Source organism: Miniopterus natalensis, chromosome 12 (genome assembly GCF_054644295.1).
Source record: "Miniopterus natalensis isolate mMinNat1 chromosome 12, mMinNat1.hap1, whole genome shotgun sequence".
NCBI classification, from domain to species: Eukaryota; Metazoa; Chordata; class Mammalia; order Chiroptera; family Miniopteridae; genus Miniopterus; species Miniopterus natalensis.
In genome coordinates, this window is record NC_142092.1 from 5106062 (window position 1) to 5128855 (window position 22794).

Below are 22794 nucleotides of genomic sequence, written 5' to 3' on the forward strand. Positions count from 1 at the left end.
AGGGCAATTCCAGGGTCTGGGTGGCAAGTGCCAACAAGGACACCATTTTCTTATGGCTTACCTGGCAAAATCTGTAAGCTACAACTTCATGCCTTGCCTAGATCTGTTCAGGTTTCAGATTCCTTGGAGCTATTCCTCTAAGCTGGCTGAGATCCCAGACCCAACTCTTTGCTATGGGAGGGGAAAACAGCTTAATTTATATCCCACTGGACAATGCATATTGGAGAAGAGGTAATTCCCCAAGTTTTCCAAGAGGTAATGGAATGATGTTTCTGGAAGTTGAGTGAGGGGATTCTGTGAATTAAAAAATAATAAATAGATGAATGACTGAGTAAATTGCTGTGCAACCTTTAGTTATGATTTCTCAGCAGAATAGTTTAACTTAAAGGCAAGTCTAGGACCCAGTTTCCTGAACTCTCAGAAAACTGTTCACAAGGTGGACAATAGATGTGCAACCAAGGATGCTGGAGACAAGCACATTATCAGCGTTTGCCAATTGCACTTCAGTTTTTACAAATCAGTGAAACAGGATTATCCGCAGAGCTTTAAAGTCGAGGCTTGAGCTCAAATCCTAGCCCCATCACACACTTTTCTTTGTGAGTGTGGATAAGTCAGTTGGAAATGCAGAAACTCAGTTTTCTCTCACACGTAACATGAGGTGATGAGCCCACCTGGAGTCATGGGGACTAAGTATGTGCCACTTGTGTGTCACTGAGTGCAACAGCACATGGTGACCAGTCAGTCCATGTGCAGACTCACTGCTTCTTACTGTGCAATGGCTGTTTGTCACTGTTAACCAATAATGATCTGAGGCTGTAAAACAATTTAAAAGTTTGTTTGAGGTATTAGAGGATTTGAACCCAAGAGATGCAGATTAAGGTCGCAATGCAAACCCCACTCTGGGAAGAACAAAGAAAGGCAGGGCTTATAAAGGAAAAGCCACAAATGAAGGGTGCTGGCTTGGTGAACAGGAATCGATTAGTTCCAATGTGCCATGGCGGGGCTGCAGGCAGTGCCAGGAGGAGGTCCTGTCCACGTGTCCATACGTGTTCCAGCAGCAGTGGCTATCCCGGGATGTTTATGGCTCAGCCTTGATCTCAGGTTAGCGACAGCTTAACAACTTCATGGCGGCTCTGAGAACTGAGGTAAAGATATTGTTGGCTTAATCTCAAAGGGCCACAGTGCCTCACCCCAGAGGAGACCATTGCCAAGCTTGGCCCTGTCTGCCTCAGCTGACAACAGCGAGGCCCAGTGATCAGTGGGGCCGCCTGGCACGGAGCTCTCCCGTAGCCCATGTTGAGCTCTTGACAGCGCCGCCCACTGCTCCTCAGAAAGGCTTCTGCCTTTGAGTGGGGCCCCAGCCCACAGGATGCTCTGGAGGCCCCCAGTGGGCTGCCCTGGCCGCCCTTCCCTGGCCCTCACCTAGCCATCGGAGTCATAGGTCTCAGCAACCTCCCAGTTCGCCGAATAAAGCCTGTTCCAAAAACACCAGCACAGGCCAGAGCCCAGCTGAGCTTTTAGACTCGTAGTCTCCGGGAATTAGGTAAAACGAACACAGCCTTTGAGAGACAGTTATTGGCCTGTTGTTGGCTTTTAGTAAATACTGAGCACAGGACCCATGGTTGTAAAACTATCTTAAGACCAAAAAAGCCTAATCTTTTTTTTTTTTTTTTTTTTTAAATATATCTTTATTGATTTCAGAGACAGGAAAGGAGAGGGAGAGAGAGAGAGAGAGATAGAAACATCAATGATGAGAGAGTCATTGATCGGCTGCAGCCCGCAATCCGGGCATGTGCCCTGACCGGGAATCGAACCCTGATCGCCTGGATCTTAGGTCGACGAAAAAAGCCTAATCTTAATGTGAGTCTGAACAAGAGTCTCGGGTTGCCAGGTGGAGGCAGCTCAAGAATCTTCCACTGTAGACAAAAGTGGTCCTGACAGCGGTAGGCGAGGCCCGGCCCGGCCTAGCTGGGCTTCTGCAACTCCACAGGGGTTCTCGGGGCAACCCGAGGGGCTGCTGTGGGCATTGGCCAAGGGGAGGGGGGCCCTGGGTCTCCCCCCTCGCACTCGGGCCTGGCTAACGGCCGGCCCCTCCCAGCTTCCTTGTGCTGGGCCAGGAAGGTTCACCTGCCTCCCAGCCTGAGAGCGACCCGCCCTCACCGAGAGTGGAAGCCGCACTTACCACAGTGGGCAGAGCTTCACGTGGCATGGAGACTATCTGGCCGCCCAGCCACGGGTCCTGCCAAGTGGCCAGGCCGTGCTGTCCAAGACTGCAAGGCCACACGGGCTTCCTCGGCACTGGCCTCTGGTAGCAATCACGGGACATGGAAACTCTCCACGATGCTGGGGTAATTGATTGTTTTTCGTAAACAATTTTAAAAAACACCAAAAAACCTCAGGGGCTTTGTGATCCCAAAGACAAAGTGATCTCACCTGGACCGTGAATCTCAGGTAAGCGGAGCGGGCGCTCAGTGCCACGGTTCTCCCAGAAGTGCCTTCTCATTTGGCCCCTGTGTTTGATCAGACGACCTGTCCCTTCCTTCCACTATGTGCCTTTTCTTTTACAGTTATTGGCGCTGCTGTCCCCATGGGGGAACTGCATCCCCTCCACCCTTGTCTAAGGACTCAGTTGAGCAAGAGATTAACCAAAGTGTGAGAGGCTATAGAAATACATAACAGCTTTTAAAAACTCAAATATATTGTGCTAACCAATTCTTAAATATGACATTTTTTTCTAGTTAAGTTATATAAAAATGTCTTTCTATGAAAATACAATTTTCTTCTGTTACATGCAACCCTTCCAGACAAGGAATCTAAATTAAAATTAAAAAAATAATTTAATAACATAAATAATAAACTTGCTGTTTCTAAATCCTCACCTGAGAATATGTTTTTTATTGATTTTAGAGAGAAAGAGAGGGAGAGAGAGAGACATCAGTGTGAGAGAGAAACACCAATCAATTGCCTCCCTGACCTGGCAGTCTAGGCATGTGTCCTGACCAGGAATCAAACCTGAAACCTTGTGGTGTACGGGACCATGATCCAACCAACTGAGCCACCCAGCCAGGGCAAAACATAATAAAGTTTTGATAGCTAAATAAGGCATGCTGAAAACAACACCGCACTCTGATACCTGGAAAGGCATGGAGGAAGAGGAAAGATTTTAATAATTGTTTTTTCAAAATTACTCTGAAAGCATTCCCATTTTTTCTAAAAACAAATGAGCACCTCCTGCTGCTGCCCCGAGTGCTTTGGCCCCTGCATGTTTGGGCCCAGCCAGCGGTCGCACTGGACATGCTGACTCAGAGCGAGGACAGCCTCGCTCCTGCACTTCCCCACACCGCACCTCCAAATGTCGCCTGCACATGTGAGGGGGGTAAACTGATGCCAGAGACAAGCGACCACCTCCCGCAGCGCCTCTAAAGCTAGAGGCTAAACTATTCAGGCTAGACCAAAGAGGCTGGGACAAGAGGACAGTTGTTAACATGACTACCTGATTCCCACATGTCCTACCTGAGTGCTCGGACATGATTTGTTCGCACAGAGGTGCCCAGGTGTGTCCTGTGGGGTGTACTCCTGTGTGTGCACCTGACTGTCATGAAGTCACCTCAGCCCTGGAGTCATCCATGCCTCCATGCTCCTAGCCAGCTCGGGCTGGGACTGAATTCACACCTCGGGCCAAGTGAAAAGGTCATACAAACATTTTTAAAGCCTCCTAAGTCGGTAAGCAGCCCAGAGAGTCCAAGAGGTGCCCTTCCTGCTTAGTCAGGGTGGGGGCTCCTCTTCTGCTGAGACTCGGTCCTCCGGGTCTCGCCATCCCACTTGCAGTGATTTCCAACAAAGCCTCGGTCCCTGTTGTCTCAAACCAGTTTCCCGGCTCTTGAAACAGCCCCTCAGTCTAACCTTCTCAGGTTCCTGATAGAACAGTGATGTTCTTACTTAGGACTTAAGAAAATCAAAGAGTGGAGTTAAAGAGTTCAGTTCTGGGCCAGAATCCTGCCCGTGCCTTCTCAGGCTTGATCACAGACATCACAGAGGCATTACTGGGCAGGCCTCACAGGGAGTCGCCCTCCCCACCCCAGACATGGGGCACAGGGGCGCACTGCAGGCTCGGGGGGAGTTGTCAAAGCTTAGGGACCCCTACAGTCAGCCGTGCTGTGCACATGCCTGCTTCCCAGACCACAGCTTCATTCGGAGGCCTTCCGCAGTGACCTCCCTAAGGGGTGTCTGCAGAGACCCACTTATGGGGACACAGGAGAAGCTAAGGACCTGTTTCTCTCCTCTGACTCAGTACTTTCCACCCCTAGTACTTTCCTCTCTTCCTGCCCCTGGTCTCAAGGTCCATAAAGTTGCCAGAGCCTTTTGTTGGGGTCGCCGTTGGCAAGGAAGACTACCTCCATGTCTGTGCTGAGCCACCTGACCTTGACCAATGGGCTATTCCATGGAAACAAACAGAAGAGGGAGAGAATCAAGGCTTTTTCCAGCTTTGCCTCTTCTTTTTACTCTCACAATACATAATTAAAGGCTTGACTACTATTTTCACTTTCCACTTATTGATTTAATCATCTCTCTGACACCTACCAGCTCCGCTCCAGCTGAGCTCCCAGGAGTCCACTTTTGCTCACCACCACTATTCAGCACGGTTCTGGAAGCCCAGCCAAGCCGACAGGCAGTAAGAGAGAATGAAAGGGATAGAGATTGGAAAGGAAGAGCAAGTCTGTCTCTGGTTACAAATGACATGATTGTCTACTTGGACGGTTCCAAGGGTTCTACAAAAAAACCCACCAAACTTTGAGTGGCAAGATACACAAATATTAATCATCTCTTTATATACTAGAAAAGGAAAGTTGGAAATAAAAATGGAACACTGCCATTAATAATTACTAAAAGTTAAAAAAGGAAATAATTAAAGTATAGATATAACAAACCTGGTACAGGTTCTGTAGAATGAACACTACAAAACACTAATGACTCTGTGCTCATCTCTATAGTAAATGTGCCAATTCTCAAATTAATCTACAGGTTTAATAAAATCCCTATCAAAATCCAGGCAAGGTTCTTTGTAGATATAGGCAGATTGGTTCTAACATTAACATGGAGAAGCAAATGAGAGAGACACAACATTTTTGTAAAAGAAGAATAAAGTGGGAATAATCATACTACTTGGATTTTTAAAAATTGTGGTCAAGCATATATAACAAGAAAAGTGCCGTTTAACCTGTTTTTTAAGTGTGCAACTCTTTCTCCCTCTCTCTCCTTTCCTCTCTCTAAAATAAATAAAAACATTTTGTTTTTAAAAAAAGAAAATATCTATAATAGTCGATTTAAAGTTTTTGGTAAGTTCAATATTTGGGCTTCCTTAAGAACAGATTTTTTAACTCATTTTTTTTCCTGAACATGGGCCATACTTTGCATTTCTTATATATTTTTGTTATTGTTGAAAATTGAACATAAATAATATAATGTGGTAGTTATGGAAATTGGGTCTCTCAGCTACCCAGGGTCTCTCAGCTACCCAGGGTTCCTGGTCACTGTGTTTGTCGATGTTAGTTGTTTGCTTAGTGACTTTCTGAATAAATTTTGTCAAGTTTGTATTTGTTTTGTGTGGCCACCAACGTTTCTGTTCAGTTAGTTTAGTGATATGCTAATATTGGACACAGATGTTCTTAAATGTCTTGCAGAAATAAGTTTCATGGACTTTGTTGAGGGGGTCTGTGTTTGTGTGTGTGTTGTGGCACTTCAGTATTCCTGCATTTATAGCTTTACCTTGGTCTTTATTTACTGCTCTCACAGAGCCACACAGTCATCTAGAGAAGCCATCTCAGGACTTTCTCACACCTTTCCTGGGCATGCACACAACACTACATATGCATGTAGGCTTCTGGATTCCCAGAAATATATTGAAACTTTTCAAAACATCTTATTCCCCAGGTGTTCCTCATAAGTTTTTTTAGTCAGTGGCTTGTATGCCCTACTGCTACTGCTTCCACTGGCAGCTGTGATATCAAACAGTTGTCACTGATTGTTTTGACATATTTTGTTGGAGAAAACGGCAATTCTCCTTGAATGGACTTTGAGTAAGGTCAAAGAAAAACAAGCCCTGTGAGTGGGGGTTTCTAGGGAACTTCCATGTGACTCAAGTAGAGAGAATTTTCTGGGGATGGGCTTTTGTGGAATTCCAAACCCATCTGGCCCGCCTAGTGGCTACTGGGCTTCCATTTATTATAACTCTATTTTATTGGTGAGGTTTTCTATTTTTAATCCTATTTGTAATTGGTTGTCTAAGCGTTTTTGTTATAGCTGCTTAATAATGCTTACCAGATCGATCTAATGGGCAGAAGGTCCCAGTGCTAATGCCACTTGACAGTTCTTTCTCGTTCAAGTTGAGATTTTCCTAGTTCTTAAAATCGCCTGGCGGGTGATTAACAAAAGGTATGTTCACTCATTCTACCTAACGTGAGGAACTGTGGAGACTATTCTTTATCTGAGATTGGGCCCATTTTAAGTATGAATAAGACCTAGAAATCATAACATCAAAATTAAAAAAATTGACTGTGTAGTATTCAGAAATTTCCCTATAGAAAAACCCATTAAATGTAAGATGGAAACCCAAAGACATAAATAAACTGGGAAAAATATTTGCAGCTGGTAGACAAACAAAAGCATGGTGGTTTTTTTTTTGTTTGTTTTTTTTTATTATGGCCCCTGTTCTAATTTTTATCTCCCTTATACTTAATTCCCCTTTTAGATTCTTTCTGGCTTGACTTGTCCTCTTGCTCTGTGCAGCTTAACCAGCACCTGCCTGGGGGGAAATGTCCGTGTTGGCTGTCTTTGGGGCCTTAGTCCCTTAGGTCCAGGTGGCTTTGGCAAACTGAACCCAAGTTTTGTCTTCCCCCACCCCCAAGCGATTACAGATCTCTGCCAGCTGCTCTGACTCCTGGCAGGCTCTCTCTGCCCAGCTTCTCAGCCTCTTTCCCAGTGCCAGGAATCAGAAAATGCTTGAAAGAAGAAAGCGGTTCGCATACAGTGGGCTCAGCTAAGTGAGGCATGAATCCGTGGCAGCAGGTGCTTTGTGTATTTCATGCCTCTCTCCTAGTTGTTGTCCGTGGGAATACTGATCTGCTGCAAGCTGCTCTACTATGGCTCTATTTGATCAGGTTTTACAGGATTATTAAAATAGAAAACTTTAAAAATGACACGGTAGATGAAAATCAATGTTTTGTAAAATGGCCGATTGTCTAAAAAGTAAAGCTACCTGATTCTGCTGTCCTCATTCCCTCGTAAAGCTCAAGGGTGTACAAAACGAACGAAAGTACGCCATGGTGATTATTTGCATTTTGCCTGACTGTTCAAACTCCTAGCACACCACACAACGTAAATGAGATTGTTCCTACAGTCTCTTGGGTTCTTGTTCCAATTTCAATGGACTAAGTTCACACTAGCATTTGAGTGATTGATTATAATCTTTTTTTGTAAAACAAATTATTTAGGATAATTATTCTCTTACACACACACACAAGCTGCCACTGGAAAATACTTTCTGTGTGAGTAGCTTATTACTGTAGTGTTTTTTTCAAATGACACATTCAGGAACCATATTTAAGCAAATGCTAAAGACTTAATTTAACTGTGCCATCTGGCCTTACAGCCTTAAGTAAGTTCCACCTTCTTGAAATATCTTTAAATATAGATTGTTTTAAGTATAGATTATTTGTCAGTATTTACTTATTCCTCTGGTTTTCCACTCATATGAAAGAAAAATTATTGCATATTCTCTTATAATATTGAGACCAAGAAAGTATAATTTTCCTCCTGTAATTTTACATTCCTACAAATACTGACTAGATGGAGGTCTCACAGATAACATATTTTATTTGTTCCAACGAGAAATCTATTCAACGTTTTTCCCCCCCACAAAGCCCTACATAGAATTGTCCAGCAAAGGCGGAGAGAAGAAAAAATCCGATGTCAAGATGAGCCGAGGGTGATCAGCAAAGATGTGGACGTGGCCGTTGCGGAAAAGCACCTAGTGTCCTCTGTGCACACGAGGCGCGCGGAGTGAAGGCGCCGCCCCTCCCGAAGCCAGGGGAGCAGGGCGGGCTTTCACAACCGCCCCACCTCAGTCGGTCCCCAGCACTGGGCCAAGAAGTAGCTGTCCCGTTATCAAGGGTCACCAAAGAAAAACGTTTTAGCTACTCAACAGTTTCCTGAGAATGCTACCCTAGTCAGGCTAAGACAAGTTGAAACATCCCTAAGGACCCGGGGACCGCAGGAAGAGCGATGACAAGTGAGTGACGCGCTGCATGAATCAGCACCGCGTTCCGCTCTGGGGAAGTAAATGGAGTTCGTCCAGAGGGCATGTGCGTCCTAAAATAGCAAGTGTAGGCGCTGCTCTATGTCCACTGTGCAACTGTTTCACATTGGTGGTGACGAAAGCCCACTGCTTGAAGTAGCCAACGAGGTGCCCCATTGTGTGAGTAGTAAGTGGAACACCTGATTAAGGCTTCAGGCTTTCTGGTCAGACCTGGGTGTGAATCCTGCCCTTCACCCGCCAACTGGGTTTTCTCCCTGACAGTAGGCTCTCCAGATGTAAAATGAGAAGGGTCCCCTAAGTTCCTGTGGTATTTATGAAAGTCCCCTGCAAAGTGCCTGGCACGAAGACTCTCAAAGTGTGGGGAGATGGCCAGGAATGTGGCACTCTGGCAAGTGGCAGGTTACTCTGGTGAGCAAGGTCATGCCATGGTTCCGATGTCCCCCTGAAGCCTCGGTTACCACAAGCCAGCCACCAGGAAAGCAGGTGTCAGTCCACAGTGCCAGACGTGCAGAGGTGGACTGGTGGGCGGTGTAGGGGCCATGCCACAGCCCTCGGAATCCTAAATCACAGGGGGTTCCAGGCTCCCCTTTAAGGAGACACCCCAGGTGGTGAGGGCAAGCTTGGCCAGCAGGACCTACATGTGGCCAGGTGGCAAGTTGCAACCTAAGGGGAGGCTGCAGGGCCCACAGGCCCTGGGAGCCAGGAACCCGGTTTCCTATGTGCTGTTCATGCAAACGTGGCTGGTTCTACACACCTCTCCTTCCAATCATATTCAGAGCAACAGTAATTGCACCAATAATCAGACCGTGCTAATTGTCTAAGGTTAACTATTGATTCAGGTTGGGACTCATGAGTGAATTAATCAGCAGTGAAGTCTTCTGAGAGTTTCCGTGTATATTATTGACACAGCAAGTAGAATGGTGGCCGGGAGGAGTGGCTCATTAGGAGCTTGTTATACAGGAAACTTCTAATAGTTGCACGTGAATTTGCTTGAATCTCACCGCCACTCATTCATTAGGCTGGATATACTTATCCTCATTTTTTTTAAAAAACATATTTTTATTAATTTCAAAGAGAGGAAGGGAGAGGGAGAGAGAGATAGAAACATCAGTGATGAGAGAGTCATTGATCGTCTGCAGCCCACAACCCCGGGCACGTGCCCTGACCGGGAATCGAACCCTGATCGCCTGCATCCTAGGCTGATGTTGAACCGCTGAGCCACGCCCGGCGGGCTTATCCTCATTTTAAAGATGCGGAAACTGAGGCTGAGAAGTTAAGTACCTTGTAAGGTTCACATGAGGAGTTAAATTTAGGCCATCTGGACCTAAATCCCATACCACAGTGCCCATTAATAAATGGTAGACATCAATCTAACAGCGCCACACATCTTAAAAAGCAGAATATTCCAAAATCCACAAAGAAAGAGAAAAAAGTGACCAGGTGAGTCCTAATATTTGTGGAGTGTTTTATATCTGTATTCTTCCAATGGACAATTCATAATTATTACCTGATAATAGAAAGACACAATGGAAATTTTGGATTATTGCTAACATAAGCATCACAGGCTTGCCACAGGAATTGCACTACTTTGAAAATATCTATGAATGGAAGCAGTAAAAAATCAGTCATGTAAAATTATGTCCTTAATGGTAAAGTTAATAATGAAAACAGTAATAATAAACTTCTTGTTCATATAACAAGAATTATTTTTATATAAAAGAAGTTACTAATTCTATTCCCATATGATACGTTTTGTTTTTCCCATTGTCTTTCAACCTTATTTATGTTTTGTTTTTACTGCATTTTTTTCCCTTCATGAAAATATTTTAATACTAATGATTAAAATATATCAATTTTATGGTATGAGGCAAGATGTTTTCCATTTAGATTATAAAGTCATGCATTCATGTTTTCTTTTTCTGTTTTTTTAAATATTTGATCCGCCTAATATTTATTTATTTATTTAAAAATACATATTTTACTAAGTTCACTTTAAAAAGAAATGATCTTAGAGAGAGGAAGGGAGGGAGGGAGGGAGGGAGAAACAGCGATGTGAGAGAGAAACATCCATCGGTTCCCTCCCACGCGCGCTCCGAACCCGAAGCCTGGGTCTGTGCCCTGCCTGGGAGTGGAACCTGCCACCGTTTGATGCACGGACGTTGCTCCAACCCCTGAGCCATGCCAGCCGGGGCAGGAATTTATTTGGATGTTAGACTAAACTTAGGAATCTAGTGTATGGCGAGGCTGTTGAATAGAAATCATGTACAGAACTATCCTTTCCCATTTATTTGAACTGCTCCTTCCATCGTCACATTTAACTGGGCCTGAGTCTGCTTGTCCTGCTCTTCCCTTTGGTCTCTAATTCTGTTTCATCGTTCCGACCCGGGACCCTTCCTCCAGTCCCGCCCTGCTTCCACGCTAGTTATTAAGTGGCAGGGAAAATCTCCTCAGTACTTTCCATTTTTAAGATTTTTCTCCCCGCTTATTGCTCCTCTCCTCCGGGCTTGCTAATTGGGGTGAAATTTAGAATGAATGTTATTCAAGGAGCAATAAAATCCCTTTTGGACTTTGATTGGAATTAGATTGGATTTTTAGATTAATTTAGGGAGCATTGACATCATGGGAATAATAAATCTTCCTATCAAAAGAAAACTCATGTTTATTCATTTTAATATATCACACATTTATATAACTATTAATATATTCATATTGCTAATGGTTTCTGCACATAAGTTTCTTTCTAGATATTTTCTTTAGTTTTTCTGTTACTTTAAATAATTTTAAAATAATTGTCTGTGTATGTTGGTGATATGTGAGAAACTTGGAGTATTAGGTATCAATTTTGTCATGTTATAAACTATCCTCTGGTTTGCAGCACACTCAGCTATTTGTCGGATGTTTATTCCAGTTATCCCATCCGGTCATTTGTAAATAATGGTCACTTTGCTCTCTTCTTTCTAATGTTATTTCATCTTATTTTATTCTCATCCTAGATTTTATTGGCACGTGGTTAGAAAATGTGTGTTATTATCAATGACACTGAAAAAGCACTTAATATTTCATAATTAAGCATAGTGCAGGTTGTTGGTTTGTTCTGATATATTCTTTCTTCTAATATGGTTTTACTGATTTCAGAAGGAGGAAGGGAGAGAGAGAGAGAAACATCAATGATGAGTCATTGACTGGCTTCCTCCTGCACGCCCCCTGCTGGGGATCGAGCTCACAACCCAGGTATGTGTCCTGATTGGGGATCTAACCATGATCTCCTGGTTCATGGGTTGACACTCAACCACTGAGCCATGCTGGCCAGGCAGTTCTGATATATTCTTAAAAGCATGTTACAGCTGTATTGTTCTATCCCTGTCATTTAAAAATATATATATTTATTGAGGTGCAATAGGCTACTAAAATTACATAAGTTTCAGGTGTACAATTCTATACTACATCATCTGTACATAGTATTGTGTGTTCGTCATCCAAAGTAAAGTCTCTTTCTGTCACTGTTTACCCCCTTTACCCTCTTCTACCTCCCCTGACCCCCTCCTTCTCTTGTAGTCACCATACTGTCGTCTGTCCATAAATTTTTGTTTTTGCGTAATCCCTTCACCTTTTGCACCCAGCCCCCCAAACACCTCCCCCCACAGCTGTCAGTTCCTATTTTGTGTTTATTTTGTTAATTAGTTTCCACATATAAGTGAAATCATATGGTATTTGTCTATCTCTGTCTGGCTTACTTCACTGAGTATAATACTCTTCAGGTCCATTCATACTGTCCCAAAGGGTAAGGGATCCTTCTTCTTTACAGCTGCATAGTATTCCATGGTGTGAATGTCCCTCAGCTGTTTTATCTACTCATCTACTGATGGGCACTTGGGCTGTTTCCAGATCTTAGCTATTGTAAATGCTGCAATGAACATAGAGGGGCATATATTCTTTTGAATTAGTGTTGCAGGTTGCTTTGGATATATTCCCAGGAGTGGAATTGCTGGATCATAAGACAGTTCCATTTTTAACTTTTTGAAAAAACTCTATACTGCTTTCCACAGTGGCTGCACCAGTCTGCATTCCCACCAGCAGTGTACCAGGTTCCCCTTTCTCCATACCCTCACCAGCACTTGTTTGTTGATTTGTTGACAGGTGTGACATGATACCTCATTGTGGTTTTAATTTGCATCTCTCTGATGATTAGTGACATCAAGCCTCTTTTCATATGTCACTTGGCCATCTGTATGTCCTTTTTGGAGAAGTGTCTTTTCAGGTCCTTTGCCCATTTTTTAATTGGATTGTTTGCTTGTTTTGGTTTGCAGTTGTATAAGTTCTTTATAAATTTTGGATATTAACCCCTTATCAGATGTATCATTGGTGAAAATGTTCTCCCATACAGCGGGTTGTCTTTTAACTTTGATGATGGTTTTCTCTGTTGTGAAGAAGCTTTTTAGATTGATGTGGTCCCATTTGTTTACTTTTTCTTTTGTTTTCCTTATCCAAGGAGGTGTATCAGAAAAAATATTGCCTGAGAAATGCCTCAGATTTGGATGCTTATATTTTCTTCTAAGATTTTTACAGTTTTAAGTTTTACATTTAAGTCTTGAATCCATTTTTAGTTTATTCTTGTGCATGATGTAAAAAATCTGTACTCAGAAAAATGATAAGACACTGAAGAAAGAAACTGAAGATACAAATAAGTGGCAGCATATACCATGTTCATGGACAGGAAGAGTTAACATCATTAACACGTCCATCTACCCAAAGCAATCTATAGATTAAATGCAATCCTATCAAGATACCAATGGTGTATTTCACAGAACTAGAGAAAATATTCCAAAATTTTATATGGAACCAGAAAGACCCCAAATAACAACAGCCATCTTGAGAAATAAGAACAAAGTAGGAGGAATCATGCTACTTGATATAAAACTATACTACAAGTCCGTAGTAATCAAAACAGCATGGTACTAGAATAAAAACAGACCTATAGATCAATGGAACAGAATAAAGAGCTCAGAAATAAATGCAAGCCTTTACAATCAGTTAATCTATGACTGAGGAGGCAAGAACATAAAATGGGGTAAAGACAACCTATTTAATAAATAAATGGTGCTGGGAAAATTGGAGAGATATGTGCAAATAATGGAACTAGACTACCACTATCCTTGTCTGAATAAGCTGTGACCTCGAGCTTCCTACTCAAGATCACGCACTGTAGCCATATTTGTAAGTTTCACATCCATGCTGTTCCTTAAAATCTATGGCATCACAGAAATTACCCAAAGTTTCTGTGCCTCAGTTCCTTATTTGTAAAGTGAGGACAATGACACTTATCTCATGATGTTTTCATGACTTAATATTTGTAAAACTCACAGTCTTTGATAAATAATAGGTGCAAGATAAGTGTTTGCTATTTTTATAACTTTCTACAAATATTCTGTTAGAATTAATTTAGCAACTTCTGAACTTTGATTATTCTTAAATTTTTGTTCATTTTTTGATATTTATGCTATCTCTCTTTTATTGTGATTAGTATTGTTACTTATTTAATTGTATTATTTAGTTTGCAAGAAAAGAATCTCTGACTTACTTTAATCAAATCTCATTTTCTACTGTCTTAGTTAATTTCTGTTAGATGCCTTCTTACTTTTAATATATATATATTATTATATATAGTTATAATATACATAATTATAAATTACATATATAATTTATAAATGCATTCAAATTGTATTAAACAGACAAAAAACACACAAAAGTAAAATACAGAAAACTAGAAATCCCCCTTCAGCTCTTCCTCCCGCTTCCTGGAGGTTGTCAGGCCCATGGATTTCATTTGCATCCTTACCCTGCATGTTTACACAGGTGCACACTGGCTGATGTCTTTATACTTATAGGTACATTTTATATAAATAGATATTGATCTGCAACTTCTAGTTTTACTTTAGAGCATGTCTTAACAAGATATTCGTTCAATTCAAAGAGACGGTCACCTCTTTCTTCCAAACAGCTCCCTAGTACCACGTCCTGAGGATGAGAGGCAGTGCCTTCTCTACAAGCACTTTCTAATTCACAGATGCAGTTTCCACACACTTGTGGGCAATTATTTTTAAGGAAATCCCTGCAAGTGGAGTTGCTCCATGGAAGGCCAAGTTTCTTTCAAGATGTGATGCACAGAATAAGAGTGCTTTCCAGTGAGGTTTTCACCATTTGCAGGACCACCAATACTTTTTGAAGAGAGCACAGTGTCTGATTAGTGCCATTATTAGAGCTCATTAATGATTTTACTTTTTGCCAATAGGAAGGGTGAGGAATGATTTCTTCCTATTTAGCCTGCATCTTCTCTCCACACCAGTTAGCCTGAGCACCCCTTTGTAGACTCGTTTGCATTTGGCTATGGTTGCCTTTTGTCCCCCACTTCCAGTTGAGCAAGCTGAGTTGATAAAATGTGGTTCAGAGCAATAGCTCCCAGTTCACAGGAGTTTTACATATGGGTCAGTGACTACTTCTTCCCAGGGCTGCCTTTGGTCAGCAACTGCGTTGTTGGCTTGGTTCCATTTTTTTTTTTTTTTTTTAAATTTAAGAAGACAGGGAAGATTTAAAATCGCTCCTTTCCTGATCCTTCCCCTGAGCTCCCTTGATGCTGATCTGAACTGAAAAGCATCCTCTAGTCCCGCTCCCTGCTTCCATATCACAGGTGCACTCCCACTGCTGGGACAGGGGCAGTGCTGGCAGAGATTCTCCAGGCTTATCCCTGCCTCACCAAATCATGCCTAGCATCACAGGCTCTAGGTTCTTGAAATTTGTTCTAAATGTTATAGTAGCAGGTGCAATGTGCTTTGAATTTTTCCTGTATGAGGTAATAGCTCCTAATTAGTAGAGGAAGTTGTCTTCTTTAAAATTCCCTGGAGGGCATTTGTAAGGTCACTCGTGCTGGTGTACTTCCTAGAAGTCTAAAGTCAGTTCTTTTTTTTAAAAAAAATGTTTTATTGAAAGTATTACAGATGTCCCCCATTTTCTCCCCTTTACCCCATTCCCCCATCTCCTACCCTTCCCCAGTTCTTCCGCTGTCTATTGTCTCTGTCCATGGGCTGTGCACATATGCTTATAAGTTCGTTGGTCAATCTCTTTTCACCCTCCTGCCTGCCTTCCTTCTGAGATCTGTCAGTCTGCTTCATGTTCCATGTCTGTGGTCCTATCTTGTACATCAACTTATTTTGTTCCTTAGATTCCACATATAAATGAGATCATGTGACACTTGTCTTTCTCTGCCTGGCTTATTTCTCTTAGCATTATACTCTCCAGGTCCATCCATACTGTCTCAAAGGGTACGGGATCCTCCTTCTTTACAGCTGCGTAGTATTCCTTGGTGTAAATGTCCCACAGCTTTTTATCCACTCAGCTACTGATGGGCATTTGGGCTGCTTCCAGATCTTAGCTATTGTAAACTGTGCTGCTATGAACATAGGGGTGCATATATTCTTTCTGATTGGAATTTTGGGGTTCTTAGGATATATTCCTAGAAGTGAGATCACTGGGTCAAATGGCAGTTTCATTTTTAATTTTTTAAGGAAACTCCATACTGTTTTCCACAGTGGCTGCACCAGTCTGCATTCCCACCAGCAGTGCACCAGGGCTCCCCTTTCCCCACACCCTCGCCAGCACTTGTCATTTGATGATTTGCTGATAGTAGCCATTCTGACAGGTGTGACGTGATACCTCATTGTGGTTTCAATTTGCATCTCTGATGATTAGCGACGTTGAGCATTTTCTCATGTGTCTCTTGGCCATCTGTATGTCCTCTTTGGAGAAGTGTCTATCCAGGTCCTCTGACCATTTTTTAATTGAATGGTTTGTCTTCCTCGTGTTGAGTTGTATGAGTTTTTTGTATATTTTGGAAATTAACCCCTTATCAGATGTGTTGTTGGCAAATATCTTCTCCCAAACTGTGGGTTCCCTTTGCATTCTGACGATGGTCTCTTTTGCTATGCAGAAGCTTTTTAGTTTGATGTAGTCTCATTTGTTTATTTTTTCTGTTTCTCTTGCCCTAGGAGATGTATCGGTGAATATTCCACTATGTGAGATGTCTGTGATTTTACTACCTGTTTTCTTCTAAGATTGTTATGGTTTCACTACTTACATTTAAGTCTTTTATCCATTTTGAGCTTATTTTTGTGTATAGTGTGAGTTGGTGGTCTAGTTTCATTTTTTTGCATGTACCTGTCCAATTTTCCCAGAACCATTTATTGAAGAGGCTGTCTTTAATCCATTGTATGCTCTTGCCTCCTTTGTCAAATATTAATTGAGCATAATTCCTTGGATCAATTTCTGGCTTCTCTGTTCTGTCCCACTGATCAATATGTCTGTTCTTGTGCCAGTACCAGGCTGTTTTGATTACAATCGCCTTGTAGTATAGTTTGATATCTGGTATTGTGATCCCTCCCATTCTATTCTTATTTCTCAAGATTGCCGTGGCTATTCAGGGTCTTTTGTGGTTCCATATAAATTTTTGGTGTATGTGTTCTAGCTCTATGAAATATGCTATTGGTATTTTATTAGGAATTGTGTTGAATCTATAGACTGCTTTCGGTAGTATGAACATTTTAATGATATTAATTCTTCCAACCCATGAATATGGTATATTCTTCCACTTCTTTGTATATTCCTCTATTTTTTATTTTTTTTTTTTAGTGTCCAATAGTTTTCCGCATGCAGGTCTTTTACATCCTTGGTTAAGTTTATTCCAAGGTATCTCATTTTTTTAGTTGCAATGGTAAATGGTATTGTTTTCTTAGTTTCTATTTCTGAGAGTTCGTTTTTGGTTCAGATGTTGATTTTGTATCCACCTACCTTCATTTATCAAATCTAGTAGCACTTTGGTGGAGTCTTTAGGGTGTTTTATGTACAGTATCAAGTCACCTGCAAATAATGACAGTTTTACTTCCTCCTTTCCAATTTGGATGCCTTTTATGTTTTCTTCTTCTCCGATGCAGTGGCAAGGACTTCCAGTACTATGTTGAATAATAGTAGTGAAAGCAGACAACCTTGTCTTGTTCCTGTTTTTAAGGGAAATGGTTTTCGTTTTTGACCATTGAGTATGATGTTGGCTGTAGGTCTGTCATATATGGCCTTTATTATATTGAGATATGTTCCCTCTATTTATACTTTGCTGAGAGTTTTTATCAGAAATCAGTGCTGGATTTTGTCAAATGCTTTTTCTGTAGTTATTGATATGATCATATGATTTTTGTTTTTCAGTTTGTTTATGTGATGTATAACATTTATTGATTTGCAAATATTATACCAGCCTTGCATGGCCAGAATAAATACCACTTGTTCATGGTATATGACCTTTTTAATATATTTCTGGATCTAGTTTGCTAGTATTTTGTTGAGGATTTTAGCCTCTATGTTCATCAGGGGTATTTGCTTGTAATTTTCTTTCGTTGTAGTGTCTTTATCTGGTTTTGGGATTAAGATAATGTTGGCCTCATAAAAAGAGCTCAGGAGTCTTCCCTCCTCTTGAATTTTCTGGAGTAGTTTGAGGAAAATAGTTGTTAATTCTTCTTTGAATGTTTGGTAAAACTTGCCTGTAAATCCATCTGGTCCAGGACTTTTTTTTTTTGCTGGGAGTTTTTTGATTACTGCTTCAATTTCATTAGTTGTTATTGGCCTATTCAGGTTTTCTGATTCTTCCTGATTCAGCTTTGGAAGATTGTATGCTTCTAGGAATTTGTCCATTTCCCCCATGTTGTCCATGTTGTTGGCATATAATTGCTAATAGTATTTTCTTACAATCCTATGTATTTCTGTGATGTCAGTTGTTATAGTGCCTCTTTCATTTCTGATTTTATTTATTTGGGTCGTCTCTCTTTGTTTCCTGGTGGGTCTGGCTAAAGGTGCATCAATCTTATTTACCTTTTCAAAGAACCAGCTCTTGGTTTCATTGATTTTTTTTGTATTGTTTTTTTAGTCACTACGTCATTAATTTCCACTCTGATCATTCTTATTTCCTTCCTTCTACTTCCTCTGGGCTTTTCTTATTGTTTTCTTTCTAGTTCATTTAGTTGTTGTGTTAGGTGGTTCATTATAGCTTTTGCTTGTTCCTTGAGGTTGCCCCTAATGCTATGAATTTTCCTCTCAGGACTGCTTTCGCTGTGTTCCACAGATGTTGGGTTGTTGTCTGTTCATTTCGTTTTTTTTCCGTGAAGTGTTTGATTTCTTCCTTGATCTCAATGGTAACCCGTTCATTGTTTAATAACACTCTCTTTAGCCTCCATGTGTTTGAATTTTTTTTTAGTGTTTTTATAATGGTTGATTTCTAGTTTCATGCCATTGTAATCCGAGAAGATGCTTGATATGATTTCAGTCTTCTTGAACTTGCAGAGACTTGCCTTGTGTCCTAACATGTGGTCTGTCTTCGAGAATGTTCCATGTGCACTTGAGAAGAATATATATTCTGCTGCTCTGGGATGAAGTGTTCTGTAAATGTCAATTAAATCCATTAGTTCTAGTGTGTCATTTAAGGTCTCTGTTTCCTTGTTGATTTTTTTGTCTGGATGATCTATCCAATGATGACAGTGGGGTATTAAGGTCCCCTACTATGATTGTGTTGCTGTCAATCTCATTCTTAAAGTCCACCAAGAATGTTTTTATATATTTAGGTGCTCCTATATTGGGTGCATATATATTTATAAGGGTTATTTCCTCCTGTTGGATTGGTCCCTTTAGTATTATGTAGTGACCTTCTTTGTCTCTTGTTATGGTCTTTAATTTGAAGTCTAGTTTGTCAGAAATAACTATTGCTACCCAAGCTTTTTTTCATTTCCATTTGCATGGAATATTTTTTCCATCCCTTCAGTTTCAGTTTGTGTGAATCTTGTGTTCTTAGGTGGGTGTTTTATAAACAGCATATATATGGGTCATGCTTTCCTATCCATTCAGCTACCTTATGTCTTGTGATTGGAGCATTTAATCCATTTACGTTTAAGGTTATTATTGCTATAACCTTAACTCCATTTAACACCATTTTACCTTTATGCCTATGTACCTTGCTTTCTATATTCCTTCTTCTTAAAGCAGTCCTTTTAGCATTTCTTACAATGCTGGTTTGGTGGTACTGAACTCTTTTAGCCTTTTTTTTTTTGTCTGGGAAGCTCTTTATTTCACCTTCAGTTTTAAATGATAGCCTTTCTGGATGGAGCAGTCTTGGTTGCAGGTTCTTGCTTTTCATTACTTTGAAAACTTCATGCCACTCCCTTCTGGCCTGAAGTGTTTCCATTGAGAAATCCGCAAACAGACAGCCTTATGGGTCCTCCCTTGTGACCCTTGGGATTCTCTCTTTGTTCTTAACATTTGCCATTTTAATTATGTTGTGTCTTGCTGTGAGTCTCTTTGGGTTCATATTGATTGGGGCCCTGTGCTTCCTGAACCCTTGTAGCTTTTTCTTTCACCAGGTTAAGGAAGTTTTCTTTGATTATTTCTTCAAACAGGTTTTCTATCCCTTGCTTACTTTCTTCTCCTTCCAGTACCCCTATGATGTGGATGTTGTTATATTTCATGTTGTCCCAGAGTTCCCTTAAACCATCCTTCTTCTTAATTCTTTTTTTCTTTTTGTTGCTCTGTTTGGGTATATTTTTCTACCTTGTCTTCCAAATCACTGATTCTATCTTCTGCTTCATCCAGCCTACTTTTAATTCCTTATAATGTGTTCTTGATGTCAGATATGGTATTTTTAATTTCCAACTGGCTTTTTTTAGAGTTTCTATCTCCTTCAATTTGGTGTAGTTGTCACTGAGTTCTTTGTAGTTCTCACTAAGTTGTTTGAGCATCCTTATAACCATTATTTTGAAAAAATATGGAATGCTTCACAAATTTGCATATCATCCTTGTGCAGGGTCAGGCTAATCTTCTCTGTATCATTCCAATTTTAGTATATGTACTGCCAAAGCGAGCACTGAAGTCAGTTCTTAGTCAGTAGCATGACTCCTTTCATTATGCCTCTTCTAGGCTAATGGATTACCCAGTACTTTTACTGCTTATCAGTTCTGTGGTTAATTGTTACTGTTAGTCAAGACTAGACCTAAATAGCCACCAATTCTCTATTACCCTTTGGTTATGGGGAAATCTGTAAATTTAAAATTTTCTGTAGTAGCAAGATGATGTTGAGAAGCCCTCTAGTGACTTATCTGTCACACCAGAAATCTGAGTAAATCCAATCTAGATCAGAGAGCTGAGTGAATCCTGTGCCTGGGCAAAGCTGGGGAAGACGTAGGATGACCAGGTGGAGAGAGAAGCATCCAGAAGGGGCACTGAGGAGAGGAGTGGCTGCAGGCAGGAGCTCATCAGAACGTAGAGCTAAAGGAGATGACCACGGGAAGCATTCCTGGAGTGAGGAGAAGAGGAGATACAGGGCTGGATGAGGGCAACATACCAGCAGGAAGGAGAGTCCCAGAAAGTGCAGATGGGGTGAAGCTGAGGGGTGGGACATGAAAGTACCAAGGAAGAGCACAGGAGGTGGGAGGAAGGATGTAAGGGTAGAGCAGGGGTCAAGAATGAGGCTTAGAGTGTGAGAGGTGGTGGTAGCTTAAGGCAGAAGAAAATGGGCTCCTGCTGGAATATTTTGTGTAAGCACACCACATACTAAAAGGAAACTTGCTCACTTTTTAGCTTGCACTGAGTCCCCATTATAATTTATTATTGACCCTGGGGCGACAAAAAACTTGACCCTGAGGTGACTTATATCTGGAGAGGTAAAGCACACAAACAATAGGAAAGAATGGTTTTAAAAATAAATTCTCTTTAATGTATAAGGAATGTATAAACATAACCTACTTAATTAATAAAGCAGCATTTAGTTTAGGTTATTTTAAAATGTCACTAAGAACCTTCATTGTTTGAGACCCTCAGCTACCCATCACTAAGATTGCACCTTAGGGTGAAGGAAATGTGATCAAGGGAGAGCTGAAGATTTGCTTTGAGCCAGTCTCTTAGGCGCCTACTTGTGTATTTCCTTTCCCTTTTCCAATCATTTGAGCCACTTAAGACAGGAAGCAGCCCAGAGAGTGGAGGAGAGAAGCCTGGAGCCTGGCCACCCTGAGTTACACTTACAGATACAAGCTTTCTCAGATTGAACCGGCAGCAGGAAGAAAGCTGAGAGTATCATCTTTAACCCCACATTACACCAAAGAGTGCTAACTAGCCCAAGATCCCAAACAGTTAAAACTCACTTGGAGAGGAGGCTACCTGTACCAGCCTTGACAGTGGGCCGGTAGTGGCTGCCTTGGGCTTTGCTGAGAAGTTTAAGGCCAATCAGGGAGTGTGTTCATCAGTCAATACAAGGATCCTGGGCTTTATACTGTTAGTGCCAAGATAACTGCATTTTTATCTTAACTTTGAAAAACATTTCCATTTAAAGTAGCTCAAGGAAAATAAGATTACGTCAAGGCTGATACATATAGTGAGTATAAGAAAACTGATTTAAAATTAAACATCAGACAAAAACATGAGTTGCTTGTCTCTCAGTACCATTTGGAGGCAGTTTTAACAGACTCAGCAAGGATTACTTATGGGAATGGACTCTGATTACTGCTGGCTAAAGGTCACTGACTAAATGAAGTCACCATTAACTCGCAGACTTTTGACCCATACGGCTGCAAATAGTTTGTCTGCTGGAGAAGACAAATTATTGATCAACAAGCTATTAGCCCATTTTTATACCCAACTTAGCCTCTTAGACTCACAGTCTTTTTTAAATTATCTATAAAGAGCCTCTTCAAAGAGGAAACCCTGGCCAGTTTGACTCAGTGGTTAGAGTGTTGGCCCATGGACTGAAGGGTCCTGGGTTCAATTCCAGCCAAGGGCAAGTACCTCAGTTGCAGGCTCGATCCCTGACCTGGAGGCAACCAATCGATGTGTTTCTCTCACATCGATGTTTTTCTCTCTCGCTCTCTCTCTCTCTTTCTCTCCCCATCTCCCTTCCACTCCCTCTAAAAAGCAATGGAAAACATATCCTTGGGTGGGGATTAAAAAAAGGGGGGGGGAAGCTGGTCTTGAACCAGCTTTGCAGTCTTACTAGTTTGCTCATTAATTAGTAAGTTGAAAAAAATCTTTGATATGCATTTATTTTATATTTGTATGATGTCAATTATGTTTTCACTTTTGGAAAGTTATACTTGAACCTAAAAAGCTATCACATTGTGCCTGGATATTTGTGTTCGTCTGAGTCTTCTTAAAAACTTCACCTAAAAAGGATTTTGCAAATGCTTAGACAATCGTTCATTACTTTAGTAATTTAATTTTTCAGCTGAAGCCAAATTATGACCTTTAAAAGATGCAGTTTACTTGATTGTTGATGGGACTAGTAGATACAGAGTTGAAAACATATGCTCTCCACAGCGGTTCTGTCTCCGAGCCCCCGGGCTAAGCTGAGGAACTTCTGAAATGCAGAGGCCTGATCCATTCCCTGGTGCAGTGTGTGGCCTGCGCAGGGG

The 22794-nt window shown here is 41.3% G+C and overlaps 1 non-coding gene across 1 annotated transcript; it reads right to left on the reverse strand.

Moving 5' to 3' along the window:
- Window positions 1-20153: 20153 nt before the first annotated feature.
- LOC148091751 (U6 spliceosomal RNA) lies at window positions 20154-20259 on the reverse strand. Its single transcript, XR_015715467.1, has one exon. It is a non-coding gene; the product is annotated as a U6 spliceosomal RNA (small nuclear RNA).
- Between the last annotated feature and the right edge of the window lie 2535 nt (window positions 20260-22794).